The sequence below is a fragment of the Zootoca vivipara genome, chromosome 16, assembly GCF_963506605.1.
Source record: "Zootoca vivipara chromosome 16, rZooViv1.1, whole genome shotgun sequence".
Classification (NCBI taxonomy): Eukaryota; Metazoa; Chordata; class Lepidosauria; order Squamata; family Lacertidae; genus Zootoca; species Zootoca vivipara.
This window is the reverse complement of record NC_083291.1, coordinates 30,875,618-30,885,147: the sequence shown is the minus strand read 5'-3', so window position 1 is coordinate 30,885,147 and position 9,530 is coordinate 30,875,618.

Below are 9,530 nucleotides of genomic sequence, written 5' to 3'. Positions count from 1 at the left end.
TGCCTAATTTTTTTTTCTCCCTCTATAAGCCTCCATATTTTCACATTTTCCAAAATCCATTCACTTTTAAAACTATAACTATTCTCAATTTAACCTTACATCCCCGATTACCGGCTCCACCCCCCCCAATCCAGCAAATTCCAAAATCAGCAGACCAGTTATAAACCTGTTAATCCATCCTTATAATCACAACATCACTTTCCCTTCACCCCACCCCCTGTTTACAGTCTCTTGCCATCCAGGTCACCATACAGGACCCCTGAATTTCTTCTCTTCTCTGCATATTTTTTCCTTCTTCCCTGTGGGCGTTCTGGAGTTCCAATAATACCAATCGTGCCCCCCTCAAAGGCAGGGCACTCCATCCAACTTTTTGTAGAGTAGAGTCATCATTTTTTTCATGGTGTGTTTCATTTTGTGTTGAATCATCACAGTCCTCATCTTCATCTTTTCCTTCCCCATCATTGTCATTCTCACATTGCTCTTTTTCAGTGTCAAAAGCTTCATCTCCTAGAAAATCATATTCCGCCATCACCTCCTGAAATTTCTGCTGTAACTCCTGTCGTCGTGTCTCCTCTTGACATAACTCTATTCTTGTTTCCCACATTAAGGTCAAAACAGACCGCTGGAACTCAGGGGAACACTTTTTTGTTGACATATTTCAGTCCTGCCAAGGTCAAAACTTATCACGTGGGGTGGAATATGATCACAGTTTATTTTCTCGACTCCATTTTAACAAGCTGGCTGCATTCTTCAAGTCTTGTTAACAATAAAGTTCGAACTCACATTTCACAAGCACTTAAGCCAAAAAAGAAATTCCACAAAGTCCAGAAATACAAAGTAAAGTAAAAATTGACTTATAAATCCTGATCAACTCACTGGATTGCCTGGGCTGCCGGCTCCCGAGGGAAAGAAAGGTTTTTCTTAGGCTTTACCTCATTGCTGCAGGGCAGTCATAAACCACAGTCTCTCTCCCCTTTTCACCCTGCATCAAAGGGGATATTCTCTTTGATGCCTTTGAGGGATCCTTTTGAATTACAAATCTTCTGTTTATGGCTTCGGGTTTCTATTTACTGTCTCTTTGTTGCCGTGGGGGGGGGGGGTGGCTTCCTCTTTTCTCCCCTCTCTCCCAGACCAAATTGTTTTATAATCCAAATCGTGAGGTTACTTACAGTCTTTTCCAATCGTTTTATTTTCGGAAGAATCCAGCGCTCTCCGCCTTCGGCTTGAAGCTTCTCCCTGCTAGAATAACGTTGCCGCTCAAAATGGCCCCCGCGACTTCTACCCTCCTCGCTCCGGAGCTCTTATTAGAGCTAACCGAAGAGTTGGGGAGTCCGGATTGGGTCTGTGCCGAGCAAATTGCCCTCGGGACGCCCTTCCCGAGGTTCTAAGGGGCGCAGCGTTGCTCTCGCTGCCCTCCCCACTCCTAGCAGAGACGGGCCGTCTCGGAGACGAGACGAAACCCCGCCGATCGACGCTGGCGCTGAACCCGGAAGCCGACAAGTTGCCGTTATAACAGCAATGATAAGAATTTTAAAAAAAAAATTAAATGAGTTCTTCTTTGTGCTCTCTGTGCAGCCAATTATAGAACAGTAGGTGTTGCCAATGGGAAAGGTGGATCAAGGGCCACGACTTTGTTGCAAAGCACCTGCCTTCCTTCCACGCAGAGGTTCTATCCTCATCAGCATCTCCAAGTTGGGCTCCCCTGGAGCATCTGATTGGCCACTGGACTAGACAGGCATTTCCTCCAATTCTGGCAAAATAGCTCTTTTCATGTCTTATAGGCAGACACAAACACCAGCCTGTTCTCCACAGCAACAGTGTGGAGTATCGCTTCTGTGGGAGTTTGTGTGTGATGCCCCTTTCAGTTGTTTTATGACACATCACATGGAGGGATTTCAAAATTCCCTCCAAAAGAAAAGGATTGACAAGATTTATGGACATACACAGTACAATCTGCTCAGGACCATCCCATCCTCCATGAGGCGGAATCCCCAAAGAGTGTCCTGGAAGTATCAAGGAGTAAGAGGATATAAGCAGAAGTATGTCAGAGAGCAGAGGAAAGCAATGGAGTATTGTTTTGGAGCTGGTGCAGAACATATTGATGCACACCACCCAAACTCTGAGGGGTGCAAGATTCCAGGTGCTTACCTAGGGTTCATGTTTCCTTTCGGAATGAGGCATAGTGGAGACTGTGGTATCTTTATGATATATGGTTTATTCACACATATATTCAACCTGAGACTATGATGGAGGGGTTCACAGCTAACACCCCAAAGGGTACTGGTCATCCCATAGCCACAGCCTTGGATTCAAACAAACATCCAACATTGTTCTCCGACTTTCTCTCCAGCTTGTTGCGTTTCCTTCCAGGTCACATCCCTGCCCACAAAACACTCAACCCTGGCTCTCCCCCCACCCCGAATTGAGGGGTGGTATTTGCCATCTCCCACACTATCCATTAATCCTGCTTAATGGCTCATCACCCAGGCTATCAACTCACCAAGAAGATAGCTTGGCTTGATTAAGATTTTAACACTTGCTACTTCCAGTGATTAGTGGGGTCGGGCATCCAGTGTATCTTCCCTAATTCAAAACACTATATAGAAAGGAGAATTCCTGGATGCCAAGATCCAGGTTTGGGGCAAGTACTCTTTGGCGAGAGAACTCCAGCAGATATTTAAAATCACAAAATAAGGAGCAAAATACAGCATGGAAATATAGGTGGCTAGACCTTTAAAATATGCTGTTTAAAAAGAGTTCCTTAATGTCTCTTTAACAAACTTACTTTCTCACGTTTCCCTCTCCCCCCAGCATAAAAATCGGTTTACTTACAAACTCTTCAAAGGTCAGGTTCATGGACTTCAGATAACTGCACAGCCAGTAAAACGTGGCTTAGTTAGAATGTAGTGAAAATTCCTAAACGGTATAGGAACACATAAGTGGCTTGTGAGAGCCATGCAGCTAAACTGGATCAACCAGTTTTGCACACACCAAGTTCATCGGATAGATGGGGGTGGGAGTGACAATAGGCTTGTTTGCCTATTTCCTCCCAAGGTGACCTAGGTTAAGCCTGGCAGGACAGCTTACTCTATGGTATTAACCACTTCATGCATTAAGCATATTGGTTATATGATGCTGGTTATCCCACAGTTGGAATCAGGGAAGAAGCTGGAGTGTGTCTGGTGAGACTGGCAATTGGAAAGATGAAAAATGGAAGACAAAGAATGAGACAAATGAAATGGGAGGGAGACTGGAAATGCAGGGAAAAGGTTTGGAGGAGGAGAGCCAGCTAGCTGAAGTTAGGGTTGAAGAATGGTTATTTAGCATTTCATATGGACGATCTGTTCTGGCATTACTTTGTATATACATACCCTTAATACTGGTTTTTAGCTAACTGTCATGGTCTGGGTGTTGTCAGGAAGGAGCATTTTCAAGCCCTACATGGGACTGGACCCGGAATTTCCTGGATGCAACACAGGTGCATTGACTGCCAAGACCCTTTCAACCAACAGAGCTAAATAAACGTAAAACATGTTGATATCACAGGAGTGAAGCTCATTGCATGTTACAACCATTGGCACAAAATGTATTGTGGGTTTACACAATTTGACACAATCACAAGAGGGAAAGTGTTATTGTTTCCTCTGATACAGCCATCTGTTTACTTCAGCATTACCACCTCTCAACCTTTCCTATGAAGAATGAACTTCTGATCTTGACGGACAGCATTATCAATGTGGTATGGCTGTTGCAGAGTGCTGCTATCCAGTACTTATCCATGCAATGCATATTGTATTTTTAATAAGACAGAGAGGTAGGTTGTGTTGGAAATTTTAAAAAGGACAAGAATTAAGAAAAACGCATTCATAAAAGTTATGTCTTGCTAGCATTGTGTTTCAGTAGTTGGAATAACGGCATTGCTTATATAACTATCACAATTTCAAGTTTTTTGTTTTTGTTTTGTCTTTCCCCTTTCCCTTTTCAGGCAGAGGGAGCCGGCGTTTGTCCACAGACAGCTTTCCAGGTCATGTGGCCAGTATGACTAAACCACTTCTGGCAGAACGGAACACTGTGACAGAAGCCAGAGTGTATGGAAACGACCTTTACTTTCCCACTGCAGCAGTACCTATTTATCTACTTGCACTAGTACGCTTTCAAACTGCTAGGTTGGCAGGAGCTGGACAGATAGTCTGCCTCAGAATATAATTGGCAGCCAGTCAGGGCTGGTGCTAGTGTTTTTTGCGCCCTAGGCGAGATCACCCTCTGGTGCTTCCCGCTCGGCGATTGGCCAAGGAGGCGCATGAGGGGAGTGTGGAGCGTGTCCTCCCCTGCCGCGCCCCGCCCCGAAGGCCGCGTGTTCTTTTTTCCTTTTCTTTTTTTTAAACCCATCTGCCTAACAACTGGGCATGCGCGCGCTCAGGTTCCCCTGCCTCCCCGCCTGCTTCGATTGATTGATTTGAGTGCCCCCCTGATTTCTGGCTCCGTTGTGTGGCGTGGCCCTGCGCCCCCTGCAGGGCATTGCAGGTAAGCGCCTCTGCAGCAGCAAGCAGCAGCAGCTGGAGCGAAAGTGGAGGTGGCAGAGAGAGTGTTTGCGAGCGGGGAGACACACCAGCGCCCCCTCCATTTTTGCGCCCTAGGCAAGTGCCTAGTTTGCCTTAATGGACCTGCCAGTGCAGTCCGGACAGGATCAGTGTAATATGCTCAACCATCTTGCCCCAGGGAGCAATCAAGTCACCGAAATCTGCACCAGCTGAAATTTCTGAACTATCTTAAGAGGCAGCCATGAAATTCTGAGCCATGGATATTGAAGTTCCCCAAAGCCAGCAGTCCTCAACACCACCTCTGTAACCGGCTGTGTCAGCTCAGGCAGGGGCGAAGGAAGGGGTGTGGGGGTGTGTGGTGTAATCACTGAGGGGGGTGACATTCGGAGCGGGGCACCCCTGCGACTCCCATGCCTGTCCCAAGCCGTCAGGAGAAGGGGCGCAGCTGCTTCCGGGGGGGGGGAGCTTCCCCTACCTGTCAAAAGGAAGAGGGAAGGGAGGAAGGCTGCTGGCAAAGCGGCGTGGCTCCCCCCCCCCGCCCAGGAAGCAGCCTGCCATGGGTGTCTCGCTCCACGCTTCCATGGGCGGCTCCCTCCACCCCCCCTGGCAGTCTCATTCCCTCGGATGCTTGACTTGGGCAGCGCACCCTTGGCATGATCACCTCACCCCCCCTGGGACGCTTGCCTTGCCCCCATGGCCCAACCCCCAGGTGCACAGCATGTGCACTGCTCAGGGTGCTAGAGCAGCTAGCTCTGCCTTTGAGCTCAGGCAGGGAGACTGCTCCACAATGAGGTGGGAGGTAAACCAGCAGAATCCCAAATCTGTCCCAACACACACTAGATCACTACCAACTGGACAGAGAGCCCGGGGAGAGAGAGAACAGCTAAGTCCAGTTAAAAGCAACTATGGGTTTGTGGTGCTCATCTCGCATTTCAGGCAGAGGGAGCCGGCGTTTGTCCACAGACAGCTTTCCAGGTCATGTGGCCAGTATGACTAAACCACTTCTGGCACAACGGAACACTGTGATGGAAGCCAGAGTGCATGGAAATGACCTTTACTTTCCCACTGCAGCAGTACCTATTTATCTACTTGCACTAGTACGCTTTCAAACTGCTAGGTTGGCAGGAGCTGGGACAGAGCAACAGGAACTCACCCCGTTGGACAGATTTGAACTGCTGACCTTCCAATCAGCAGGCCCAAGAGGCTCAGTGGTTTAGACCTCAGCACCATTCGCTCCCTCAAATATCTATAGACCACAACAACTCCCCCTCCCCAACCCTCAAATGTGCCTGGTGGGTCAAGTACCTGGTGGGTACACCTGAGTGAGACCAACTACACCCTGCTCACCAGCCCAAGTCTCATTCAGATAGACCAAATAAGCCGCCTCCTCCATAATCAGAGGGAGGTCTTACTGCGAGCCGACGTGGCATTCAATAGCAACAGCCACAGATGTCTGGACTCAGCAGAAGAGCATAAAATATAATTAAATAAAACATGTACACTTCCAGGCTGCTGAGAGCAACCAAAGCACCAAAGCTTTCCCGCCGCTCCAGAAAAAGGGGGTGCTGGAATCTTTGGTGAAGGTTGGCAATATTCCCATTCACCTTGATGATGGCGCCTGAAGCAAGTCTCCTGTGAGCCTCAGCAGAGTGAGTCGGAGCTTTTAAAAATAATACGAACAAAGACATACCCCCCAAAACAAGCTTATATCCCAGCCAGATAAGGACTCCGCGAGTCGCTGGACGGCATTTTAAATCATCCTCCCTTCCATGGCGGGCTCTTCTAAAGCCCCTTTGAAATTCTGCCGAAGCCACCCGAAAACTCATTGAGGCTATCTAAAACTATTTGAGGTTAATTACAACGCTCCAAGTTCCTTTTTTTTTTTAGCTCTCCTGGAGTTATATTATCCAGGCGTTCATTTATTTATTTATTTATTCATTTTTATAATATTTTTTATTAGTGTTTTCACAAAAATAACAACAATATATAAGGAAAAAGAAAAAAGACACATAAGTAAAAAAAGGAAAAATGAAAACATATACAGTAACAATTCTCTTATCATCTCACATGGTATAATGGGACCTCCTCGGGCTTCCCTCCCTGTGGTTCTTTAACACATTTATAGTTAGCAAATTCTAAATCATTTTCATCACCTTACCTAACCTTGTTTTCTATCTCTCATATCACATATTCCTAAATTCCACAGTTTATTTACAACTTAATTTCTGATCTAATATGTTACTTTAGCATATTTTTTAAGATACAGTTTAAAGTCGTTCCATTCTTCTTCCATCGCTTCCTCTCCCTGGTTGCGGATTCTTCCGGTCATCTCAGCCACTTCCATAAACTCCATCATCTTCATCTGCCAGTCGTCAATCGTTGGTAATGTTTGTAGTTTCCAGTTCTTGGCAATCAAAAGTCTCGCTGCCGTCGTAGCATACATAAAAAATGATACATTCTTCTTTGGAATCTCTTTCCCTACAATGCCCACTAGAAATGCTTCTGGTTTCTTAACAAATGTGTTTTTCAACACTTTCTTAAGTTCATTATAAATCTTATTCCAGAAGTCATTCACTAGTGGACATGTCCACCACATGTGATAAAATGACCCTACTTCTTTCTTACATCTCCAACATTTGTTATCATGGTTGTGATATATCTTTGCTAGTTTAACTGGTGTAAGATACCATCTATACATCATCTTCATTAAATTTTCCTTTAGTAAACTACACGCAGTAAACTTAATATTCTCATGCCACAATTTTTCCCATTCCTCAATCATGATATTATGACCAACATCCTTTGCCCACAAAATCATAACATTCTTTGTTTGTTCATCTTTCGTATGCCACTCAAGCAACAATTTATACATTCTGGAAAGTATTTTCGTCTTAGGTTCTAACAATTCTGTTTCCAACTTTGACCTCTCTGATTGAAAACCAAGTAATCTATCCATTTTGAAAACTTCGTTTATCTGGTGATATTGGAGCCAATCATCTAATTTACATTTCAAATCCTCATAGGTCTTTAACTTAAATTGGTCTCCTTCTTCAATCAACAAATCTCTATATTTCAGCCAACTGGTTTCCATGTTTACTCTTTTACGAACCTTGGCCTCCAATGGTGATATCCATTTAGGTGTTTTTCTTTCTAACAAATCTTTGTACCTGGACCAAACACTATACAATGATTTTCTGATTATATGCGTTTTAAAGCCTCTGTGGGCCTTTACTTTATCATACCATGAATATGCATGCCAACCATAAACATTATCGTAGCCTTCTAAATCCAAAATGTCTGTATTTTCCAACAAAAACAAATCCTTCATCCAGCAAACGGTAGCTGCTTCATAATAAATCTTTAAGTCCGGCAGGGAAAAGCCTCCTCTTTGTTTGTCATCAGTAAGAATCTTATATTTAATTCTTGGCTTTTTCCCTTGCCATATAAATTTCGATAAAACCTTTTGCCATTCTTTAAAACAATCCAACTTATCAATTATTGGCAACGATTGAAATAAAAACAACATCTTTGGCAATACATTCATTTTCACAGTAGCTATACGGCCCAACAAAGACAGTTTCAAGTTAGTCCAGGTTTCTAAGTCATTCTTAACTTCATTCCACATTTTAACATAATTGTCCTTAAAAAGATTCAAATTCTTTGACATCATATTTACACCAAGGTACTTTACTTTCTTAACAAAAGATAAACCAGTAGCTTCTTGTAATTTTTCTCTTTCCATACTATCCATATTTTTATCTAATACTTTGGTTTTTGATTTGTTCAATTTAAAACCTGCTACCTTTCCAAATTCTTGAATTACTTCCAGAGCCCTTTGAACACTGGACTCTGGATCTTGTAATGTCAAAACAAGATCATCTGCAAAGGCTTTAAGTTTATATTGTTTCTTCCCTACAGTCACACCTTTTATTTCCTCATCCTTTCTCATCCTTTCTAATTCTTTCGAGTAAAACTTCTACAACGCTCCGAGTTCCTTTGAAGCCCATTCACCTTTGGCGTGGGATCTGGTCACAGGTTGACTCTTTAGATTGCCAGCAGAACAAGTGGTGATGAGCACAGTGTCCTATATGTTTCAGATGATGCCTACTAATGACGCAATGACTGCTCAAAATAACCCAGTAATCTTCCTTTCCGTTCCCTAAATAGCTTCAAAGAGATGGATGGGTGGATACTCCTGGATAAATTTTGAGGAAGGAAGATCTATACCGACACTGCAGATCTTGCCCAGCTAGAGACCATGGCAAGGATGAAACATCTACTGTTGAGTTTGGCATTGACCTGTCTATACTTGCTTCATGCTTCAGCCCTTGTCAGTGTTCAGCCAGACTTCGATATCACAAAGGTAACCACAAACGTATCTCCAAATGGGTGTTTTTATCGATACCAAATCAGAGAGTAGAGAGTAGGAGGCGACACTACATCTGTCAACTCTATTTCTGATGGAGAAACGGCAAATGTCATTACAAAATGACAGCTACTGCAGTGTTGTGGCAGCAAGAGAAGTGCTGAATGCCTCCCAGCAGTCAGTTCAAGGCTCCAAAGCCACAGCGAGGCAATGATCTGACACTGCCATTTTGGGTCCTTGAACTTTGGAACGCAATGGCCACCTGTCTTGGGCTGCAGGCCAAGAGGTAGGAGATATCCCAACAATCCTTTAATCTAAGGAGGGCACAAAATAGTAGCACATGGAGATCTTTGACATATGTAGCCAATGGGATTTGGTCTCTTATTTACTCAGGCATTATGGAAGTTGTGGGCTCTCATCAGCCACTCTTGAGTTCCTATTCCACTATTTTAGGAACCTTCATCACTTTGTAGCTATGCTATGTTTTACTGCCTGTGCAACCTTTTCTGAAGCACATGAATCTGACCTTTGGAGGGTTTGTAAGGAAACCAGTTTTTCATTTACCCAACAATGTGGTCTTTTTCCTATGCTGGAGAAGCAGGAAACCTTGAAAAGAAACTGTT